The sequence below is a fragment of the Vulpes lagopus genome, chromosome 1, assembly GCF_018345385.1.
Source record: "Vulpes lagopus strain Blue_001 chromosome 1, ASM1834538v1, whole genome shotgun sequence".
Taxonomy (NCBI): domain Eukaryota; kingdom Metazoa; phylum Chordata; class Mammalia; order Carnivora; family Canidae; genus Vulpes; species Vulpes lagopus.
Genome location: NC_054824.1, coordinates 103,416,633 through 103,440,984, shown reverse-complemented (window position 1 = coordinate 103,440,984; position 24,352 = coordinate 103,416,633). Strand labels below are relative to the sequence as shown.

The 24,352-nt window shown below is 36.0% G+C and overlaps 1 long non-coding RNA gene across 2 annotated transcripts in view; it reads left to right on the top strand.

Annotated features, from left to right (window-relative positions):
* The window catches only part of LOC121473278, a 31,474-nt gene extending 7,432 nt beyond the window's left edge, over positions 1 to 24,042 (top strand). For both annotated transcript variants that reach the window (XR_005983140.1, XR_005983135.1), the window contains exons 2-5: positions 123 to 232; positions 13,380 to 13,552; positions 14,848 to 14,904; positions 21,949 to 24,042. This is a non-coding gene — a long non-coding RNA (uncharacterized LOC121473278). The remainder of the gene's footprint in view (positions 1 to 122; positions 233 to 13,379; positions 13,553 to 14,847; positions 14,905 to 21,948) is intronic.
* The last annotated feature ends 310 nt before the right edge of the window (positions 24,043 to 24,352 follow it).

Sequence of the window (24,352 nt, the reverse complement as noted above, 5' to 3'; positions counted from 1 at the left end):
CCAGAGTTCTGACTGACTGAATGGAAAGAGAACTGAAGATGCCGTAATAAATAACATACTGAGAAAATATCTCCTTGATACAATCTAGTAAGAGGTGCTGTTTCTCTTGTTTTATCAATCAGTCACCAGAACACCTCTGTTGAATACGTCTCACCTCGCTGAGATATCCAGCTATGACCACATCAGGAAAGACACTAAGCTGTGTATTTATGAAGAAAAGAAAAACAAAAATGTAAGTTTACTTAAAATGACTAAATTCACACTCTGGGAATGAGAATAGCATATATTTTATTCTAAGTTTAACGTGTACCCTTTAGTAGATAACAAACACTAATGAGATAGTGGATTCTGACATAGTTTTATAGCCTATATAGAAAAAGCTTCTTGGTATTGACATGGCCCGATTGTTCCATACACATTAATCTACACATAATTGTATAAAGCTCTGAAAGAACAATCTAGATGGAGAGAGAAAGAAATCGTCACTCGTGTACCGGCTGAGAGAATCGCCTTTGTATTTGTCCGTGGATTTTCTCAATTCTAGAGATACTGTTGCTCTTGTTCTTCTAGGTTTATCTACCATGAGCAGCCACTTCTATCTAATTAGTGTCCTACTACTCTTTGCAAAATATGACTTGATTTGTTAAGAAGACATCACTCCATGTGCTGAGTCTACTATCTGCATTTTCTTAAGTGTTCGTTCAAGAATGGTTTCTCTCCCTCTCCTTCATGATCTTGAGGTGCTCGGCCTCTTGTGCACTTCCTATTGATGTGAGGCATCCTCTACAAATTCATGGGATAAATGTCTAAAGCATTTTTTGTCATATAAATAGCAACTTTTAGATGAAGATCCTGTATGAACAGAACTAACTCCCTCCTCAGTCGGATGGTAATAGAGATTGTACGACTTCCCGCGTGCCTTCCATAAGAAAGCTTCAGAAGAGCATAGCTCAGTGGCCTAGACGTTAGACAATATTACCATAGCTACATCAGAAATAAAAGCATCTGCACTTTGAAATGCTTTTAAAAACTCACTTCCCATGATGGTTAAAATTAAATTAGTATATATAAAATATTATGTAAACAGTAAATGACTAACAAATAGTAAGAGCATCATTATTCATCATTAGATGAAGTCCATTCCCGTGTTATTTGGGGTTGGGAAGTGACTTCTAGTTCTGGTTGTTGAAGTCAAGTTTTGCAATCCACTGCTTTCCCTCCTCACTTCCAATGGATCTAAAACAAAATAACTAGTGAATGAGGGTATGCTCGTCATTATCTTGAGGATAAAAGCTGAACTCTTCAGGATATTTGCAGGCTGTTTAATGATACCTGCATTTTCCTTAAACTGATTTGTTGGCATGGTTTGCAACTAATTACTTTACATGATGTACAGTACAGTACTTTTTAATGCAATATTATACAAGGAGATTGATTTGGACAGTGACAGAGTCCCATCTGCAATCATTTATTTTCAGACTACACATTTTTCACTTTTTGCAGAGATATCCTCCAAATATTATATAATTTCATGATTTTTTTTTTAATAACTTCTCTCTGAAAAAACAAAAGAGGAAATGAGGTATGATTGACTTCTTTTTGATTCTCTATCCAAAACTTCATATGTTGTTGGGGGAAAAAAAGGCTACTCATAACTTTTGCAATTGTTTTGCCATCCTCTGGATTGAATATGGTGTATAATGACACAAACTGAATTCTGAGGCATGTTTTGAAATAATGATGTGGACCAAAATATTCCTTTTACTTCTTAAAACTTCTGGGTTTGATTGTCTTTCTCTCTTCTTGCTTCTGTGACTAGGAAAGTTTGGTTAATTTAGTAATTATTGGAAATTGCATTTGGTGGACAGTGTGAGAGGAAAGGATTACAATCAGAAGAGCATTGTCCAATGTTTCAAAAAATTGACCAGCTATTGGCTTCGGAAACATGAGTATGGAGACACTGTATGGTTACAGGAGTGAACCATCTGGTCCAGATGCAAGTGGATTCCTTAGCATTATAGACTCACCTGGGTAGGAAGCATGCAAATGAGCAGAGGCCTCATGAGAAGTCAGTTGGTGGGAAGAAACAGCAGAGTAAGGCCACTTAGAACAGACACAATAATATTAAAAGACAAGTATTTTTAACTTTTGAACACACATTTGAGGTTTCATCGGCAAGAGGGTCGGTCACAGCAAGAGACAAAAAAATGATGAGAAACATATACGTTAACCTCTCTGAATAGTAATGCCATATGTAGGAGTTTCCCAGCCATCAGCTCTGTCCCTGAAGACCATTTATACTTCACGGCATTAATATTCATTAGGTGTAATGCCATATGTTGCACAGCAAGACACATTGCCAGCAGACTGTTTGTCATAAAGCCAGATTTAATAAAGCATTGTAAAACAAACATTATGATGATAAATACAAAATGACAGGCTAATTAAGAGAATCTTAATTGCCATTTTTCCATAATAACATTTGTTTAGTTATATCTGTCTCGGTGCTTGCATCCTTCTTGTTCAGTTTGCATTCCGTGCATCTCCCTCACCACTCTGCCCAGGGGAAAATGATGCCACATATGATTTACAGCACTTAATGCCTCCTTTTCCTCTCCCCAAATCGATTATAAAGTAATGAATAGCTGCGTGCCATTGATGTTCACAAACATTGACCTTTAATCCTAAAGTCATGGAGAGCATCTCTAATGGAGGTGTGTGCTCACATAGCAGGTGAAATAATAAGTTGCACAAATCAATAAAAACTTGAAATCATTCACGAAATGTTTGGAGTTCACTTTTTTCAGCCTGAAAAAAGCCATCCTAGATTTCAAAAGTCACTATTACCTTTTCAAAAGGAAATTGAAACCCATCCAATTTTGCTGAACAGCTCTTTGGCCAAGCAAGGAGAGGTGATTTACCTGCCTTCATCATGTTGGTGAATCAAGGGTCTCTAATTTTCACTCAAGACATCTGTGTCATATGTCACAAGCTCCCTAACTGGCATCGTCCGTAGAAGATGAGATACCATATTTAGTCATTTGGATAACAAGTATCTTATATACTTCTCCCCTTCCTTTATAGAATATCATTTAAAATGTGTATATTCTTGTTATCATTTAAAAATAGAGGCTTACGAAAAAAAATCAGAATATTACCTAGGGAAAGGATAAGAACCGACTCTCAAGTGTCTTTTCTGGAGGGGCACCTGGGGGGCTCAGTCAGTTAAGTATCTTACTCTTGATTTCGGCTCAGGTCACAATATCAGGGCTGGGAAATTGAACCCCATGTTGGGTTCCGCGTGGGGCATGGGGCCTGCTTAAGATTCTCTCTCCCTGTCACTCACTCTTCCTCTCAAAAAAAAAAAAAGTCTTTACTGTATTTCCTCGGTAATTTTACTAGAGTGCAGGTTCTGGTCGTCTGCTTTGCTGTATTGTGGAATGATTGGACTGAAGGGCATTCAAAGTCAGGTGTGTGCTGGTAAATATTTAATAACGGGTTCTTAGATGAAGAGACAAAAAAAAAAAAGCCCCTCTGATTTGTAGGATTTGCAGATCTCAATCTACCAATGAGTGTCACTCAGCAGGAAGTTAAAAAAAATGCATATGATTGGCTATCATGAGTGCTGATGTAACATATAAACGTACAATGAACTAATTATCAGTAGAGAGCCATCGCATCTGAGTTATCCTTTTTGAAGGACAAAGGGAAAACATTCTGAATTTTTTTTTTTTTTTGTATTCATGGTTTATTGAAAATCTCTGAGCTCAGGGACTAGAAACATCAGCTATGTATTTACATAATCTAAATAACAAGAATTCTATTGACAAATCTTTGCCAAAGAATTATGATTTTAAAAGTAGTTAAATTGGTACAAATATCAACTCCAACCAGAATTCTAATAATGTTAAATGGGGCAGAAAAAAAAGTCACAAAACTTCTGAAACACAATGTTAAGTTTTTCTCAAATATATCTAGAAAATGTGTGAATACAAATATTTTTTTTTAAGATTTTATGCATTTATTTTAGAGAGAAAGAGACAGCAAGAGAGAGCACAGGCAGAGAGAAGAGGGAGAAGCAGGCTTGCCGCTGAGCTGGGAGTTGAGATGGCTCCATCCCAGGACCCTAGGATCACGACCTTAGCCCAAGGCACACTGAGCCAACTGAGCCACCCAGGTGCCCCCGAACACAAGTATTTGAAATGGCTCTTCCAAAAATATTTTTTGAAAAAAGTTGATAACATCTTTTGGTATTATTTGTTTTATAAAAATTATCTTTCTTAAAAAATCAAATAACTATTAAATTAAATAATAATTCTTATTTATTTTCTTCTTATGGTTTGTACAGTTATAAAGTTCAATTCTGTGAGGAGAATTGAATTAAGAATTGAATTAAGAGTGAGGCTGAACACACCCTCTGTTAAGATGTACGAAAAATCAAATGAGAACCATTAGTTTTATTTTGGTTTTATTTTTTTATTTTTTTGAAGACCATTAATTTTAACAAAACAATCGACTTCTTAATGCTTCCACACCATCCACTAATTCTGCAGTTGTTATAGTGAATTTGAACATGAGTTTTTCTATTTCATCTAATGTTATTAGATGTTTCTCTGATCAATTACTTTGTGTCATTATAGTTAAATATGTTTGTAAAGTTCAAGCATGTAATGATTTACTTAATTTTTTCATAACCATCATAATTAAGCTTGGCTTTGAATCCATGGCTTTGAAACCATTTGCCAAGTCTTTGACTTTTGAAAAAACCTAACTTTTTATGATTTTAAAAGTAGTTAAATTGGTACAAATATCAACTCCAACCAGAATTCTAATAATGTTAATGGGGCAGAAAAAAAAGTCACAAAGCTTCTGAAACACAATGTTAAGTTTTTCTCAAATATATCTAGAAAATGTGTGAATACAAATATTTTTTTTTAAGATTTTATGCATTTATTTTAGAGAGAAAGAGACAGCAAGAGAGAGCACAGGCAGAGACACAAGCAGAGGGAGAAGCAGGCTCCGTGTCGGGAGCCCAACACAGGACTTGATCCCGGGACTCCAGGATCGCGCCCTGGGCCAAAGGCAGGCGCCAAACTGCCAAGCCACCCAGGGATCCCCAAAAACTTAACTTTTCTGAGGATAGTTTCATTATTGATAAAATAAAATGGAACTATATATATTGAGTATGCAAAACATTTAGTGAAGTAGCTGATTTTAAAAAGCCCTTATTATTCTCATGTGCCCGGTGTAAATCTCTGCACGTCCTTTGGCCAGTGAAGAGTAGGAATAGAACATTTCACTTTGTTCCTAGACCTTATTTAATGGAATCATCTTTTAATTTGCACTAGCAAGTTTTCAGATTGAATTGCATCCATTATAATGTGTATTTACATCTTTACAGTTCTATTTATTGCTCTATGACTGGTTCAGCAAAGACTTGATATTATTTAGATCAGAACTTGTTCAGAGTACATTTCTAATAATATTGTGGCTAATAGTGTAATCTAATACCAAATTATTTGTTGTAGTCCATTGCTATAGACTGTATCCCGTATATAGGCCAACAAACATAAAAATGATAATTGATGGACTAAAGAAGTGATTTGAATTTGTGTAATCCTACTATTCCTGCCAAAGAAACTACTTGATGAGTTTGTCCTTCTCACAAATCAAATCACATTTTGAAAAGGTAATATTATTTCTAGGTTTAACAACTTTGATCAAAATGGGGATGTAGTCATATTACAACAGAAATTCTAATGACTATAATTATTTACACATCCTATATAGTTTTGTTTTCCTAATTCCTGTTCACATTTTACAAAGCTCACATGTTTGTCATATTCCTATTTTTCTTGAAAATAATGAAGATGTTTGAACAAACAATACACATTTTCATTATTTCAATCTTTATTCTTAGAGGGATGTGTAAGCATCCAAAGTATATTTGAAAATGTGTATTGAAGTGGCAAAAAATAAAGAGACATAAATTCTCAAAATTAGGGGCACCTGGGTGGCTCAGTTGGTTGTGTCTGCCTTTCGTTCAGGTCATAATCTCAGGGTCCTAGGTTTGAGGCCTGCACTGGGCTCCCTCTCAATGGGAGTCTGCTTCTCCTTTGCCTTCTGCCCGTCCACCTGGGGCTCTCTTACTCATGCTCCCTTCTTTCAGATAAATAAATAAAATCTTGGGAAAAAGAATCTCAAAATCAATAAGTACTAAATCTTGTTATTTCTTTTCAAGTAGAGTAATGCTCATAATATCAACAAAAGTTAAAAGAGCCTGTGAGAGCATTTTATAATGAAAGCAACAAGTAAAATCTGAAGGGAGAATTCTATGTGGATTATGTTTTTGTTGCTCTAATTTCAGGATTTCTAAACACACCTCTGAAACTAAGAAAAGTGCACAAGCAATTTTGCAATGCAGTCAGCAGGTTCATATGTCTTTTTCACTTTTCAAATCATGAAAACCACAAAGTAAAAATAAAAATATGAACTTTATTAGGATAAAAGGAGAACATCCCAAAACAAAGTTTTTAATTTCTATTGTTCTTACTATCTAAGTTATAACCTTCTTTTACTGAATAAATTTTATTAATGTTTGTCTCCTCTGACTTCTATACTTCTGTGATTTAAGTCAGAAATTTATTTTTATTTTTAACTTAAACTCAATAAATATCACGCACTCATGAAACTATAGGTTTAAGTAATTTAAATGCAACAGTATCATTGTCATGAACATAATTACATAAAACAGTTGTATAACTGGTTCACAGTTAAATAAAAAGGCAAATATTTAATCTTCAATATAAGGAGAAAAAGAATCATTAAGCAAAATGGTACTGAAAATTAAGAAATAAACCTATTTCGTAGAGTATTCCTATCCTGGAATTTTATTGCCCTAATCTAATTATCATCTTTATGAAAACTCTAAACTTTACCCACAGGTAGTAGGGGGTACTATTAATTTGATCGTTTTAGCAGAATGTTTTAATTGGTTAAATTCACAGGGAAGCATCCAGTTACCTTGCCTTTATGCTAAAGATCAAGAATTGCTTTACTTTTTTTAGGGTTTTCCAGATGTTTGGGTATAAAAATCAATTGCTTTTTGTGTAAAAAACTGTGAATCCATTAGCTGGGCCTTAGGTTTAGTCAGAGAGTAAACATGGGATTTCTATTTTTTAAAAGCTTGTATCATCAGTCTAATCTCAGGAACATCCACCTGAAATTGATTTCAATAAAATGAACCTTACATTTTGAGACAGAGGGGAGAAGTTTAGTTTGGTACAAAACAAGCCAGTCCCCTAATTTCTTGGCAGTTTTTACTGCTAGATGGGCCGTGAGCTCATCTTTAACATGAAGGCAGGGCCGTCTCTGGGCTTGGCATTGACTCCGTGGAGCGTCAGGTTTCCAGGCTGCCTTATCTTCCATCTGGATACTTGTCCTACTGTTGGAATGGGCTAAACTCAGTAACTCAGTGACCCCAGAGCACTTAAGCAATTCCTTAGTAGTATGTAAAATAGTAGTAAGTCTGTGGATTCTCTGAGATGCAGCTTGCCAGAATGATAGATTATTAAATGGCACTTGCTTGAGAAGAAACATGGGTATGAGTCTCTACATATTTCCTACATTTGGGCAAGAGATTTAGCACTTTTACATTATATTTTATATCCACTCTATTGTTTTTGTTATCGCAGCTCTTATAATGTGATTGCATGTATGTTTTAGATCATGAACATTCAAAGAAGCCTAAATTAGGAAATACTATTTTATATTAATTTTATGCAGATTCTGCATAGAATGGACACTTCTTTCTACATAGAAAGGACACTTAAAGTAGATATTTAGAAAACCTAAGCTAATATTTAAAAGTCAGAAAAGAGGAGCAGATATTAAACAAATGTTAGAGCAGTAATAGTTTAAATAGCATGGGATTTCTGCAAATACAAAAAGATCGATGAAAGAGAATAGGTGTCTCTTAAATGAAATGTATATATACAAGTGTTCTATAAAAAAGAAGTGTCATAAGACAATGTAAAATGAATATGTGTCCAATAAATTATGCTGACAAATTGGCCAAGGGAAAAGAAAAATCATGTAACTTCCTCACTTCCTATATGTCATGACAAATCTGACTACCGTAGCCATTCCTCATGTTTGTTACGTCTCACAGACCTGAAGTAACATACATCACTGTCCTGCGATGCTTGTGACTCCCCAGTAGAAGATACATATGTATTAGCTACTCCTGAAAACCCAGAAGTACACTTCCGTGGGCAGGTCCCACGTGTTATGTAGAGTTGGTGAAGAACCCCCGCCCCCCCTTGTGAGTAGGACCAGCCCTAATCCAGAGGCAGCCCATCCCTGCACCTCCCTGGAATTTAAGCAACAAAAAATATTCTGGTTGTCCAAGATAAGAAAACCATCCCCCCCCCCCACGCCCTGACTGAAATGTCCCTGAACAGGTTCATGTTGAGAAATCAATAACCTGGATGCTATGCTACTCCCCCGGTTTCTTTGCCTTTAAGCGGTCTTTTTGCCTTTAAAAGATGCCTGTAATTGCTAATCGGGGCTCTCTTCCTCCTTGGAGGCGGAGAGCCCGTTTGCGCAAACGTCCAATAAACCCTCTTGCTAGTTGCATCTGCCTGTCTGGGGTCTGAGTCTCTGGGGCGTCCGCCGGGACACGTTGGCACCCGTGAGCCAGGGTCCAACATTGGTAATTCCAAGGAACTAGGATAGCCCTCAGCCCACAAATTATTGTCAACAAATATCTGCCTCACTGATTATTATGCATTGGGACTCTCTATCCAAACCATCTAATAGCCAACGCAAAACAAAAAAGTTTCTCGCTACAGATACAAGAGTTGGGGAAGATGATAAAACCTGTAGACTACCTGTGAAGACACATAAGGAACCTACTATTCCTCAGATGACCATCAAACAGTCTTTGCAAGAAGACAGTAAGAAAACAATAATTATCAACCTCTTCTGCAGTTTTTTGATGATTCATTTTGTTTCAGATTCTGTTAATTTTTCTTTTTTTTTAAATCTTTTTGTGGTTGTGTTCAGGATGCATTGATAATCTATGTAGCATGTGGCTTTTCATAAGACTTCTTTGTGTCAATCTCTGTAACATAGTTCAAATAACATATCAAAAAGGTTTTGTTTTTGAATTTGCGCCTTGTAGGTCTTTATAGTTACGTTATACTGACTTTTCTATATCTCAATGCATGTGCCTTTTAAGTTATCATGAATGCACATATGAGTCCTTAGAATGAATACATTACCCAGAGTAGTAATATATGTGGGAAGGGAAAGAGACAAGAAGCCCAGTTTATAAAGGCAACAAACAATAAAAACATCAGGTGTAACGCATTGCAATTCAGATTGTAGAACAATATGACTTTACTTTGCTAGAACTAGTTCTACTTACTTTGACCACTAATCCTGCTGAACTTCTAAGAAACTTTTACCTTGTCTCCTCTGTAAAATTTTTGGTAGATACGTGTAAGATAAAGGAAGAGGAAAAGGCTTTCTGCAGCAGGAGGGCATCTTTCTCAGATGGTCCGACACACAGCTCTCCCCCAAGATGTCTCTCTTTTCTGTTTCCCTCCTGCCCACTCTCTGCCCGTCTTGGAGGTCTGAGCGTCCCCTTGGTATTTCACAGTGTGACAGAGGGCCCGGAAGTCCGTGAGAAGTGAGATGCTGTTTGTCTGTCTGTCGTCAGAATCACAACAGAATCTGTTGGAAGAATCACAACGCCATTGCCTCTCTGAGATGTTGCTACCTTCTCAGTACACACGGTCCTGTTGGGGGAGGACCTCTAGACTCTACTTTTCACTGTCTCCCGTCTGTTTCTCTTCACTCAAATCTCAGACTCCTCTAAGCTGGATAAAGTAGGAAAAAAATTTCCCCTATAAAAATTTTCCAAGTTATTTCTCCCCTCATGTCTGTTTCTCCAAAACCAAAACTAATGTGGCAATGGAGGGGGGAGGGGATCAACCCCAAATATCTTCATTGTTTAACATATAAATGATTTTCTTACACAGCTTTATTAAAAGAGGAAAAACTTAAAATACTTTAAAATCTGGATTTCTAACATCTCTTACAAATTTTAAAAACTGAGGTTTATGAGGTCCTACCTCTGCATCACAGAAAATAGTGGTGACTTAGTGCTGCTCACTAAAGAAGAAACTTGTGTTCTCTATTTCATGATCAGAACTACCCAAAACTGAGGATAGTTTTAGTTGCCACTTATCAGTGATATTTTACTGCTGTTTCTCTTACACCTGGTCATTTTTCTCTCTCATAGGGCCTGCCTTGGCCCCTTTCTGCACAAGGGTCAAAGGGCTTAAGCTTTTGGAAACCAAATACAAAAATCCTGGAAGGCTTTTTATTTTCTATCTTGTCATACCCCCTCCTGGGAGCAAACAACACAGACCAATCAGTTGTTTCTGAAGGACAAAGGAGAAGAAAGCATGCTGGAGAAATAAAGGACATAGTTTGGTATCTTAAAAGTATTGTTTCATTACTGACTTGTCAAATTACTTTATACATTATTCTAACCATAACATAAACTAATACTGTTAAATCTGCATATAGCCCACCAAAATGTAACACTAGTTTATCAAACCCATACCCATAGTGCTTTAGATTTATGGATGATTTTAAAGAGGCATCCATGAAAATCAACACCTTTAGAAATGTAATTTTAATAAAAAGTCAAATATAATTAATTCAAAATAAAACCAAATGACTCAAAAACTGCATAAAAAATTTGAAATGGACAACCCACCAGAAAGGCTTTAGCGAGAGATGGCTAACATAGAGTTCCAGCTATTATGTCATGCTAGTTAAAGCTGTATTAAAACGGAACCAGAAGTGTTTGTCTTTCAAAGGACCAGATCTAGTCTGTAAAAAATCGATTTCCTTGCAGGTGGATACCATAAACATACTGAGGTTGTGCTAATGCCTCACAGAGTGTTACATGCATAGTAGGGCCTTGATATAATCGGGGGGTAGGGGGGGGAATGACCACATGCTGAACGAAGGGGAAAAAAACAGGAACACATTAAAAGCGTTCCATTTTTTTACAGTAAATAGAATATGTCACATGTATTAAATAAAAGAATGTGCTTTACAGATTAATTATCTGTGGGAGTAGATTCATATTATCCAGACGTAAAATAAAAATTCTTAGACTTATAAAAAGGTTTATATACTTTTAATAGGAAGAGATGAATTTCTAAACATGTTTCCAGACGGACTCATGGCTTCTAAGCTGTCTCTGCATGACATAGCCTACGTATTTCTTATTTCATTTCTTTCTTCTGGATGAGAATATTCCAGTTGTACACATGAGGAAATTAAGTCTGAGTGATTGACAACAGGACCCCGAACCAGGACTAAGTAACAGAGTTAAGAACTGAGTTAGTATTTGTTCACAGGAGTGTACTGTGTGTTTGGAAATTCATGCAATTTGAATTTACGGTACGGTATTTCTGACCTGTGCATGTTTGTGTCTCACCTGCTCTTCATACACACATGTCAGAAATGAAATGGTTTCTTCTTCAAATCCTTTTCCTTTATTTCCTCAATCTTAGAGAAAAAGCAGTCTCTGCTCAGATAATATAAAGACAGAGGTTTTCAACACATGCACACACATGCACACACACACTCACAGGCACACACACTCATCATCTATCAAAATTATGCTAAGAAAGAGGTAAGCAGACTAGTCTCTGACCTAGCTTACCTCCTTCATTTAATAAATGAGGAAACTAAGTCCCAGAGAGAGTGTGTGTTAATTCAATTAACTTTATTATTGTTTGCTTATAGCTCTTTCAAAAATTCTTTTAGGCAGTTCATAGAAAGGGCAAATATGGCAATATATATAATATACAGAGAAAAATTGGAAACTGGTATTGGATAAATAAATAAATCAATAAAGCACATGGCTGAAGTGCTGTCTTTAACATCCCACTGTATCCAAGAAAATGCAGGTACATGGTTGATTATAATGGTTATGATAAATGCAATAAAAATATCTACCAGTAAGGCGGTAGACATCAAGAAATGTTAAATTCTGTACAAAGAAGTCAGGAAGGCTCCATAAGGAAAGTTTACATGAAGGGGAATTAGAATGTCATACTGTGATTCTCCCATGAGGCTCATATATAGAGAATAAACAGGTGTCAAAACTTTGTTCCAGTTATTAATTAATAAAAAAAGCCAGTAAAAAGGTCAAGCTTCCTCCAAAGAGATTTAAGAAATTGGATTTTATATAGGCAATCATGAATGACATTTTTATTTATTTTATTTTATTATTTATTTTAAATACTAGAATAAGCTTATGAGCATAGATACAAAGTTAGAGATCTACTTCAGGAATGTTGATGTGAGGATTTCTGAGGACCCATTCAAGACTCTAGCAAAACAACCACAGCTTGTGAAAATCTTTTTTTTTTTAAAGCAAATAGCCATTTGAAGTTTCTGAAGTTGTTCTAAGGGCATACAGGCACATAGCATATGAATAACCATTTGTTTAAGAAAATCTACTAAATTTCAGTAAGAACTGTGAGAATCTTAGGCCTTGAGTCATGACATACTCGTTTTCTACTCCCATACCCACAGCTCAATGGGATGGAAGCTCCATTCTGGGTAGGTAACCTTGAAACAATGGGGCTTCTTGTACCCCCATCTCCCAGTTAGAGGCTATAATATCTCCATAAAGGCGCAAGCTGCCAGGATTTCTCATAACTCAACCCCCAGTTTGAGGTATCAGAAGATAGATTCTGTATGAATATGGTACAGGAGGGCTAGGGGCTTGTCTCACGGAGTCGAAGAATGAATCTCGGGGATACAGGAGAGTGAGTAAAGGCACAGAAGTTTATTAAGTAAAGATACAGAGAAAGCTCTCAGGAGTGAGAGGGGTCCGGACAGGGTTGCTACTGAAGGCTTGTAGGGCTGGTCTTTTATTGAGAGCCTAATCAGGGAACCTAAATCCTTCTAAGATTATCTATTGACCTTGCCTTTGAGTAAGTAGTAGTGATAACATCTTTAATGGCTTACTTCTTCTTTGGGCTCTGGTTATTCTTTGTTGGTCACTGATGACTGTCATAAAAAGACACCCTCTCTGCTCACCTGGGGCAGTGTGGTCTGGCTTGTTCCTCTATCTCTGGTTTCCTTACACCTCAGCATTTTGGGGATTTTTGTGAGCCTGCTCCTGTAGCCTGCTAGCCTGGCCTAGCCCTGTTTGTCCTTGACTCAAATACAGCTGAGAGATTGGAGTCTCCTTTCATCCACTCAGCTCTCACTTGCATATGGATGCTTGAGGCCAGGAATAATAGACAGAGAATACTGGATAATGAATTTCATTCCAGAAAATTCATGGTGCAGAGGTTCCATGCTGAAGAGGCAAGCCAAGAAGACCAGAGCCTACCATCTCTGTCCAGCAACCTGCTCTAAGTCAGGGGTGTCATTGCAATAGTAGATGGCCTCTGTCCTTGCTCCCAGCTTCAGAACCATGGCTCAGAGACCTTTCACAAGAGAAAAGGTAAGTCATAGGAACAGAGAGATTCAAGGTCTTCCTGAAGGAAACGATTTTATTTAGGACAGTATTGGAAAAGTTTGCAACTAAAGGCCCCTGTAAAATCAATGGAAATTCTGGTGGTATGTTAATAAAGAGAAGCTGGTAGCTTCATGAAATCAATAAGCTAAATCTTAAATTTGGTAGCTTATGAAAGAACTGAGGAAACAGACAATTAAGAATATTGGGAGATCAAAACACACCTCAAAAACTGGCCTCAAAAATGTCCCTACAAAGGATCATCTATTTAATTGGACCTATGTTTGCTCTAGTTTATTGTCAAAGACAATAGAGCAATCAGCTGGCAATTGGTGGAGCCTAACATCTGTGATACCAATAGAGGCAGATAGCTGAACAAAGAAACCAGGAAAGAGACAATAAAAAAAAGTCCTACTACACCACTGACCTATAATATGTATGCCCAAGGCAGTGCCCTCTTGAGAGAAACATCAGAGAGTTGACACAGAGGGAGAAATAGACTTCACTAAATTAGTCTAACCAAATCATTAAATAAATGAGCAAATAGCACTCCTGGAGAGGAGAGGCAGTCTATTCAGAGTTGCTACAATATATGATCCAAAATACAGAGTGTTTGACAACAACAACAATACATGAGACATACAAAGAAACAAGAACTTCGTGGACTTAAAAATAGGGAAAGGAAAAGCAGAGAGAAGGCTCAAATATTGAACTCAGTAAAAATCTTCAAAGCACTTGTTGCAAACAACATGTTTCAGGAACTAAAAGAAACCAGGTTTTAAAAAAAGGTACAGAAAGATATAAAGAAAATGTCTTCTATAGAGAATATCAATAGATACCAAGTTAATGTTTCTAGTGACAATGAAGTATAGCCTTTGGGTTACATTTCTACCAGAAAAAGATTATTTGCATATTTACTAGGTGCAAATAAAGTGAAAAACTAACTTGCACATGCAAGTTAGCATGAAACTTTGCAAAGTCCAAGTCGTTGATTGTCAGGGAACAACACAGTTCAACAATGGCAGGGCTTCTAGAAGAAAAAAATCTCAATACCCCTTAGGTGGTTCTAACAAACAATCCTTCAGTATGACAATGAAAGCAGCTACATGCCTTCCTTTAAAATTTTAGATAATTTACCTTAACAAGAAATACTTCCCCCCATGTGGACTAAGAAGAAAAAGATATTCCATGCAGAGGCAACAACATATACAGAGACAAAGTGAAAATAGCTGGTTCATGGAGAGCAACCAGTAATTCACCAATGACTGTATATTTGTTATTAGATTCAGAAGAGGAGGCTGGAGAGCTACTATCAAAAGTCTACTCGTGTGTCTGGCTAGGTAAGAAGTTTGCACTTACGTAGCTATTAACCTGCACCCTTTACAGATTTTAAGTAACGATGGATACCATTTTAAAGATAATGGCGAGAAAGGCAGAATTGAAGGCCAATAGACTGCAAAGACTACTCTTGCACAGTCGTCTAGATCCCTGCTTTACGTATAATGTGTGCACATATCACTGGGGAACATGTCGAAATTCAGCTTCACATTTAGTGGTTCTGGGAAGCAGCCTGAGATTTCCATCTCTGAAGAGCTCCCAGGGAATGCTAATGCCCCTGGTCTGTAGACAACGCACTGAGTAGCAGGAAACAAGATTAGCACTGCCTAATATAAAAGTAATGCAACCCATCTATGTAATTTTATTTTTTTTAGTAGCTGCATTCAAAAACAGCGACAAGAAACCACTGAAATTAATCTTAAAAATATGTTTTATCTAACTTAATATATCCAAGATCTTGTCATTTCAACATGCTTGCCAAGAGAAAGAAGATGGCTAACCAGATATTGTTTGTTCTTTTGTTCATTCTGTGTCAGATATCCAGTTTGTCTTTTACACTTACCACACCCCTTAGTTCAGATTCTAAGTTTTCATTGGGAATACCTATGTTTAGATTTCATAAAACTTAACATTGAAAAGGATTTACTTACCAAGGTTGTTCCAAACATTCTCAAAAATTTTTGCAATAACAGTGTCAAATTTCATTTTTACAATTCAAATTAAAATTAATTAAAATTGGAGTACCCGGGCGGCTCAGTGGTTGAGCGTCTGCCTTGGCTCAGGGCATGATCCCAGGATCCCAGGATGGAGTCCCACATCGGACTCCTGGCAAGGAGCCTGCTTCTCCCTCTACCTGGGTTTCTGCTTTTCTCTGTGTCTCTCATGAATAAATAAATAAGATCTTTTTAAAAATTAATTTAATTAATTAAAATTAAACAAAATGAAGTATTCCGTTTCTCACCAGTTACCATATTGGAGAGCACAGGTCTCCATGAGATGAGGGTCAGAGCAAAGGAGGACAAGCAGTGCTATGTTGTGGCACATGAAGGATCCATGAAAGGAAAGAAGTATAAGAAGTAAAACAAACAAACAAAACCCCAAAGAGTTATTGAAAAAAACAGGAAACAGTATCAATTTATTCTTTTGGCTGAAGCTGGTCGTATGCATCTCTTCCCAATTCTTCATATAGTGATATCGCATTGGTTCCTGTGAATTTGGCTATGCTGAGCATATCATCAGAGATGGTAACGGTTCATGCTGCCCTTCCTCCCCAAAAGCCAGTTGTTAAATATTTACCAGCACATCGCTAGTTAAAATATTTTAAGAATCAGACCAATTTGTTCTCATTTTCCAATAGTTTTCCATCCAAATGAAATCTTAGATCATTAAATTCACTATGCATTCTGGCTTTAGTTGATTTCTCCAAAATCAGTTACATTTTGATATTAGATTACTCTGCTTTTCCTTCAACCTGCCAAATTTTTTTCAAGTTAGCATTTTCTTTGCTTGCTGAACATTTTCCCCACAGATCTGTGAATTTCATACTTTTACATATTTGCTCAAAGGTTTATTTCTCAGAACAGCCTTCAGGAATCAGTTCCTCCTTAACTTTGGTGATGACCTATCTGCATCCTTACTTTGTTTTTCTTACTAGAATTAAATATAACCTGAAATTATATCTTTTTAAATTTCTTTTTTATGTTTTTTTTTCTTTCTCTGGAAATAAAACATAAGCTCCTTGAGGACTTTGTTGGTTTTGCTCTAGTGCCTCAAGCTCCTAGAGCACTACATGGTGCATGGTGGCATGCAATAATAATTTGAGGCCTGTAAGAATAATCAGGTGAGTAAATGTAAATGGGCCTATGATACAAGGATTTGGTAAATGATTTGGTGTAGATGACAAAAAATAAAATAAAAAAGCCAAGAAGTCCTCCAGTGTCCAGGCTTAGATGATCAGGAAGGTATTCATGAGGTAGGTTAATAAACGTAAAAGGAAGGACAAAGGTGGAGATGAGTATTACAAGTTCAACTGGTGAACTGTCTCCTCCCCACCATCAATTCCAGTGCTTCTCAGTCCCTTAAACCTGAGTTCTGAGTGCTGAGAAGGAGAAGCCAAAGTAGTGAAGTAAGAGGGTTGGGATCCCCAGTATCTGCTGCATGATCCTCCTCTACACTAGTGGAGTATCCAGGCTTTCAGAGGAGGACCCTACAAAACACCATTGTCAAAACAACGTAGGCCCTTGAGGAATAACCGTGACTGCAGGAGAAAGCAAGATGACTCCCCAAAGACACCAAAGTCCAAACATGGCCACACTAAGAGCTCTTAGATTAGGCACACCAAGGGTCACTGCAGCAGGGTATAAAGGGGGTTGAAGGCCTCAGGAGCCCAGTAGAAACACATCAGAGCCATGACAAGTAGGGTTCTATGACGTTGGATCCACAGAGCTTTTCTCATCCTGGGAAACATTAAGGCCCTGCAAGTGGGTTCTGAGCTCAAGTGGGTTCTGGGTTCAAGTCATCTATGTATCTCATAACCAGCTCAAGCTGTTAAATGATTTTCCCAGATCTGTACATTTTATGGGAGTTCAAGTAGTTATTGCAGTCATATCACAATATTTTCAGTTCTGGAAATATTTTTAAAAATAAAAGTTTTCTCATATCTGTCAGAAATAATTACTCTAAGGATAGAATCCTATCTATTCACTAGCAGATACCCTTCTCTGCATGGTGTTATCCACTTGTTGGCTCCACAGTAATGTCATGACTCTTCTATGCTATTCATATATGTTATTCTTATATATTTTGCCTTATTAATTTTCATAACTTCAATATCTAAAAATAATGGGTGCTGACTATTCTGTCTCTGATTTATTTTAAAAAACAAAACAACTTTTGCTCTCTTCTACTTATGGGAAGTAGCCATAGTGGCATCCCATTGAGAGATTAACTGGGGCCATATGCAGAAGCGCCCCACTAAACAGTGAGGAGAGAGATGATACAAATTCGAACCTGAAATTTTATTACTTGATTGAAAATTAGAGCAAATGAAATTATAAATAATTCAGAATAACTGAATTCTGACTTTAACTTGAATCACTAAGCTAATTTTTACTTTTTAACGTCCACATGTGTGCATTCACTAGGGGGTATCCTGGTTATTATTTAAAAAAAATTAAAAAAAAAATAAAAACCCTGTCAGCTAAAGTAGAGATCAAAATACAAATTGTAACACAGAGGAACATTATGTGAATTTGTGTCACTCCCTGGAGAACTTTAGGTTTATAAAAAGCAATGAATGGATTACATGAAGACATAAATATGCTTCTGCATTTTAGTCTGTGACAGATATACTCATATTGTAATGTAGTCTTAGAGCTACCCCACCTCAGGCTATGAGCTCATCAGCGCTCTCAAGCTCAACAGGGTCAAATCTGGCTAACGTCTGAAAGGGTGACCTCCCAGGAAAATCCAGGTGCAGGACGATATAATGTTAACAATTCAATAGATGACATGGTTCTCTTTAAGTCACTAATAAGCAATTTCCTTTCAAGATCACTATGCTACCGGATGTTTCTTTGTAAAGATTCAATACATAAGGACATTTAAGATCTCGTGAATTTTTTTTACTAACCTCTTTATTATCATTTATAATCATTCTGTGTTGAAAAATACTGGGGAAACCCAGTATTTTTATTGCAGTAAAATATATATCACATGAAATTGACCATCTTAACCCTTTTTAAGTGTACAAGTCAGTGACAGTAAGTATATTTGTTTTGTGCAAAAAATCGCCAACACCCATCTTTAGAAGTCTTTTCATCTCGAAAAACTAAAACTCTATGCCAGTTAAACAGTAACTCCCCGTTCTCCCTCTTATCTGTCCTTGGCATCCATCACTCCACTTTCTGTCTCAATGATTTTGTTTTTGTTTTTTAATATTTTATTTATTTATTAGAGACACACACAGAAAGAGTCTTAGGCCAAGACACAGGCAGAGGGAGAAGCAGGCCCCATGCAGGGAGCCTGACATGGGACTTGATCCTGGGTCTCCAGGATCAGGCCCTGGGCTGAAGGCAGTGCTAAACCGCTGAGCCAACAGGGCTGCCCTGTCTCAATGATTTTGACCTCTCTGGGTACCTCATGTATATGGAATCATATAGTATTCATTTTTTTTGTGGTTGGCTGATTTCCTGTAGCATAATGTGCTCAGATATAGCATCTATAATATAATAATATCTTTTTTTAAAAGATTTTATTTATTTATTCATAAAATATACACACAGAGAGGCAGAGACACAGGCAGAGGGAGAAGCAGGCTCCATGCAGGGAGCCCGATGCGGGACTGGATCCCTGGACTTGGGATCATGCCCTGAGCTGAAGGCAGATGCTCAAACACAGAGCCACTCAGGCGTCCCTATAATTTAATAATATCTATATACTGCAGCATACATCAGAATTCCTTTACTTTTTAAGACTGAATAATAAATATTCTGTGGTAGGTATAGGCCACAGTTTACTCACCCATTCATCTGTTAGTGGACGCGTGAGTTTCACTGTTAACATCTTAACAATATTAAGTCTTGCAACCAAGGAACGTTGGAGATCTTTCCATGTATTTCTTCTTTAATGTATTTCAACAATAGTTTGTATTTTTCACTATACAAGTCTTGCACCCCTTTGGTTAGGTTAATTCCTAAGCATTTTGTTTTTTTTGGTGCTATTTCAAATATAATAGTTTTCTTAATTTCCATTTTACCAATTCATTGTTAGTCTGTAGAAATACAATTGTGTCTGTAAACTTTCTATCCTGCTACATTATTGAATTTGTTTATTAGTTCTACCTTCTTTATTTTTGGTGGATTCTTTTAGAGTTTTCTAAATATAACATCATATGATCTGCAAATAGATATAATTTTACTTCTTTAATTCTTTTCTAATATGAATGCCTGTTTTTTTTTTTTTTCTTATCTAATTGCTCTGGTAAGACTTCCAGTACTATATTAAATAAAAATGATGAAAGCAGCATTGCTTTGTTCTTAATCTTAGAGAAAAAGTCTTAAGCTTTCATCATAGTGTACAAAGTTCACTATGGGATTTTCATATATGGTTTTTATTATGTTAAGGTAGTTTCCTTTTATTCCTAGATTGCTGAGTGTTTTTACAATGAGAATTGAATTTTTTCAATATTTTTTCTTGCATCAACTTTATATTGTTGTTTCCTTTCATTTTATTAAATTGGTGTATTGTATTGATAAATGTATAGATGTTGAACCATACTTCTATTCCAAAAATAAATCTCACTTGATTATTGTGTACAATCCTTTTGAATTTGGCTTGCTAGTATTTTATTGAGAATTCTTGCATTGATGTTCATAAGGAATATTAGCTTCTCATTTTCCTTTCTTTTACTGAAGTGTAGTTGATATACCATATTACATTAGTTTCAAGTGGTTTTCTCTTCTTGTAGTATCTTTCACTGGCTTTAGAATCATTGTAATGCTTGCCTAATAGAATGAGTTAGGAAATGTCTTCTATTTTTCAGTTTTTTGGGAGAAAAATTTAAAAAGAATTAGTATTGACTATTTTAAAAATATTTGGTACAATTCACCAGTGAAGACATCATGTCCAGGTCTTTTCTTTGTCAATTTGTTTTCCTTTTTTTTTTTTTTTTAATTACTAATTCAATCTTTCAGTTATTCTGTATTTTTTCATGGTTTAGTCCTGGTAGGTTTTATGTTTCTAAGAATTTTTCTAGGAATCTAGGATACTTCCACTGTATCTGAAGTATATAATTTGTTCACATGCAATTCTCATAGTTCTCTTATTAAATTCTTTTTATTTCTGTAGAATTAGAAGTGATGTTCATTTTCATTTCTGATTTTAGTAATTTCAGTCTTCAATACTTTCTTCCTTAGTCCATCTAATTAATGCTTTGTTGATTTTGTTGACCTTTCCAAAGCAACTGACTTAGTGGGACTGAATGAAGAAGACAGATTACTTGTCATGGCTAATTTTATATGCCAGTGTACCTGGACTAAGTGATATCTTGTTATTTGATTAAACAAATTCTAGGTGTATCCGTGAGGGTGTTTCTGGGTGAGATTAATATTTCAAACAGTGGACTGAGTAAAGCAGAAGGCCTGACTAGAACAAAAAAGACTGAGCAAGGGATATTTTGTTCTCCCTGCCTACCTATCTCTCTGACCTTGGAGACATATATATTCTGTTTATGTGGGGGACCCTGGCTAATACACATACTATATCTAGTCTAGCATGCCCAGTTCTATGGGTTCTTTGATCCCTCTTTATACTCTCTGCCTCAGGAGTTTGACATTTCTACCTTATTTAATGTGAGCCATTAATTTCTCCAAGTTTCCAAAAGTCATCTTATTAGCACGTTGTCATTCTACCACAGTCCTTGCCAGAGAGCCAAATACTATATTCCAGGATAATAATAAGATAAATGTTCCCTTATCAAATCTTATCCTCTGCCCCATCAATCCTGCAACTTTAGAATCAAGTCTCATACTTTCTTGTTTTTGTCTATTCATCATAGCTAGGTCCAACAGTCCTTTGGGGTATAATCCCTTTCTCTTTAAGTAGGTTCAGCACCTTCCTAGCCTATTTATACTATGACTTGATCTAGTTATTGATCTTGTGGCAGGAAAGTAATGTGAGTCTAAAAGTACCTTAAGAAGGTTACATGTTGCATATTTATTTCAAGTGAGAAGCACACTAGTTTTTAATAAGAAGGACAAGGTCATATCCATAGAGTGTAAGGGAATATGGATTTTTTTCCCTTTTTTTTTTTTTTTTTTTTTGGAACATGGAATTTTTTTAAAAAGGTTTTTTGTTTGTTTGTTGTTTTTGCCTGTTTGACTTGGATATTCCCTGGGTATTTGTTGGCTCTTAACTTTTTCAGCCAAAGCCCTGACCTTGGCAAAGCAGACCTGAGAAACTGAGAATTCAAATCTCTCTGTATGTATCTCTATTACTTTTGTATTAATTTCTAAGCCTGGATCTTGATGTTTTTTTCTCTCTTCTAGGTTCATGTAAGAGACAAGACTTTTTAAACTGCTGCTAAAGAAGACCTCTGACAGTCACACTTCACTTTCATCCAGTGATCCTGCAACCTCAGTTTCTCATTCATTGTATTTCTCCAATGGGACAATGGTATTCAGCAAAACTCACCAGATTCCATTGTTGTTATAACTAATAATTTCCCCCAAACCCTCACTTTCCTAAAATATTGCACATGCCTTCAATCTTTTTATAGTGGCAGTTCATTCTAATTGACCATCAGCAAAACATTAAAAATTGCACTTTAGCCTACCAGATCCATCCACTACCAGTGAAGAGGTCCTCATGACTAGTCTACAAGTGAGTGACCCAAATTCAAAGCCTTAGATTAGAATCTGCTTCCTTGGACCAATTCAGCACAGATTGCCTTAGGTCAGGTTTCCTGGAAAATAAATTTTAAAACAGAGATTTGTGTGCAAGAGTTTTACTGGGAGTTTCACTGGTACAACAATGCTAGCGAAGTAAAGGAAGAAACCAGCAAACAGTCACAAAAAAGGCCTCAACCAATCTTATGGATGTCCCCTCAGAGTTGTGTTCTTAGAGTCAAATAGGTCAGGCCTGCATATCCTTATATCAACCAGTCCCAGAACCAGCAAACTTTTTCTTTAAGGACCAAGTACTAAATATTTTAGGCTTTGTGGGTCAAATTAAATTTCTGTCACATATTCTTTTTCTCCCCCTTCTCCTCTATCTTCTTCTCTTTTCCCTGTTCTTCTTTCTCTTTTTATTCATTTTCCTATGAACTTTATTTTCTGTGCCCTATAAAAACAGACTGTAGGCCATATTTGGTTTTAGGCCATATGTTGCTGACCTCTGAAGTCAACACCTGTGGGTTTTTTTTTTTTTTTTTTTTTTTTTTGGCATGAAGGGGATGTGACCTTGGACTAAGTGATACTCTTGAACCTGGAGAAACTCTGAGAAAAAATCTTGGTGTGGCCAACTTTCAACACTTGTAGAAACAGAAGATAGTGAGTGACTCAATCCTGAGTGGAGAATCTGGGTTGGCACTACATATACTATTAGTGGAAATTGTATTCTAGCAGGTGACAGCAAAGCATAAACATAATAAGTAAATAAGTAAACAAATAAAGAGGATATTTTAAAGTCATAAGTGTTCTGAAAAAAATTAAAAGTACAGTAAGAGAGGGGGATCAAAGGTGGAGATAGGTTTCACTTAAAATACTTGTATTAAACTCATTAGGATGTTTAAGTATGTCTTTTATGGAGATAAAATAAAACTAACATTTCATATCCATAGTTTGATATGTTTTAGCAAATGCATACAGCTGTATAAATATCGTCACGATTAAGATATAGAGCATATCCATTACTCCCAAAATTCCTTTATGTCTCTTTGTAATCTTTCTTTCATCCTAAGCTCTTAGCAAATACTGTCCTGTTTTCTATCCCTATGGTTTTGTCTTTCTAGAATGTCATATAAATGGAATCATGTGGTATTTATGTTTTATCTTCTATTTAACATATGCTTTTGATATTCATCTATGCTGTTGCATGCATTAACAATCTATTTTTTTAATAGCTGAATAATATCCTATTAAATGGATTTACCAGAGTTTGTTTATTCATTCACCAGTTGATGGATATTTGGGTTTTATCTAGTTTTCTCTTTCTCTCTTTTTTTTTTTCTGCCATAAAGACTAAACTTATGAGTATTTGAATCCAAGTTTTTGTGTCAACAGATATCACCACTTGTCTTGGATAAAATATATAGGCATGAAATGGAAGGGTTATAAAATAAGTGTTTACCTTTAAAAGAAACTGCCACACTGTTTCCTAAAGTGACTCTATAATTTTGCATTCCCAGCAGCAGTGTATGTGATTTCTAGTTGCTCCACATTCTGAGCACCATAAGGTATTGTCAGTTTTATTATAGTCATTCTGGTAATTACATACTGATATCTCAATTATGGCTTTTATTTGTATTTTTCTGGTGACTAAAGGTGTTGAGCATATTTTTACATGCTCTTTCACTATTCAATTGTCTTTCTTGGTAAAGTATTTGTTCAAATATTTTGCCCATTTTATACTGTTTTTTTGTGTTCTTATTGAGTTGTAATTATGAATTTCAAGTACAAATGTAGCATCATATATATGTTTTGCAAAAAAAAAGATTTTTTAACATTGATGAAGACTAATTTATATATATTTCCTTTTACAGTTTATGATTTTTTTGTCCTATGTAAGAAATTGTTGCCTAACACAAGATCACAAATATTTTAATCCACTTTTTTCCTTTAGAAATTTTATAGATATAGCTCTTCTTTTTTTTAAAGATTTTATTTATCCATTCATAGTGACAGAGAGAGAGAGAGAGGCAGAGACACAGGCAGAGGGAGAAGCAGGCTCCAC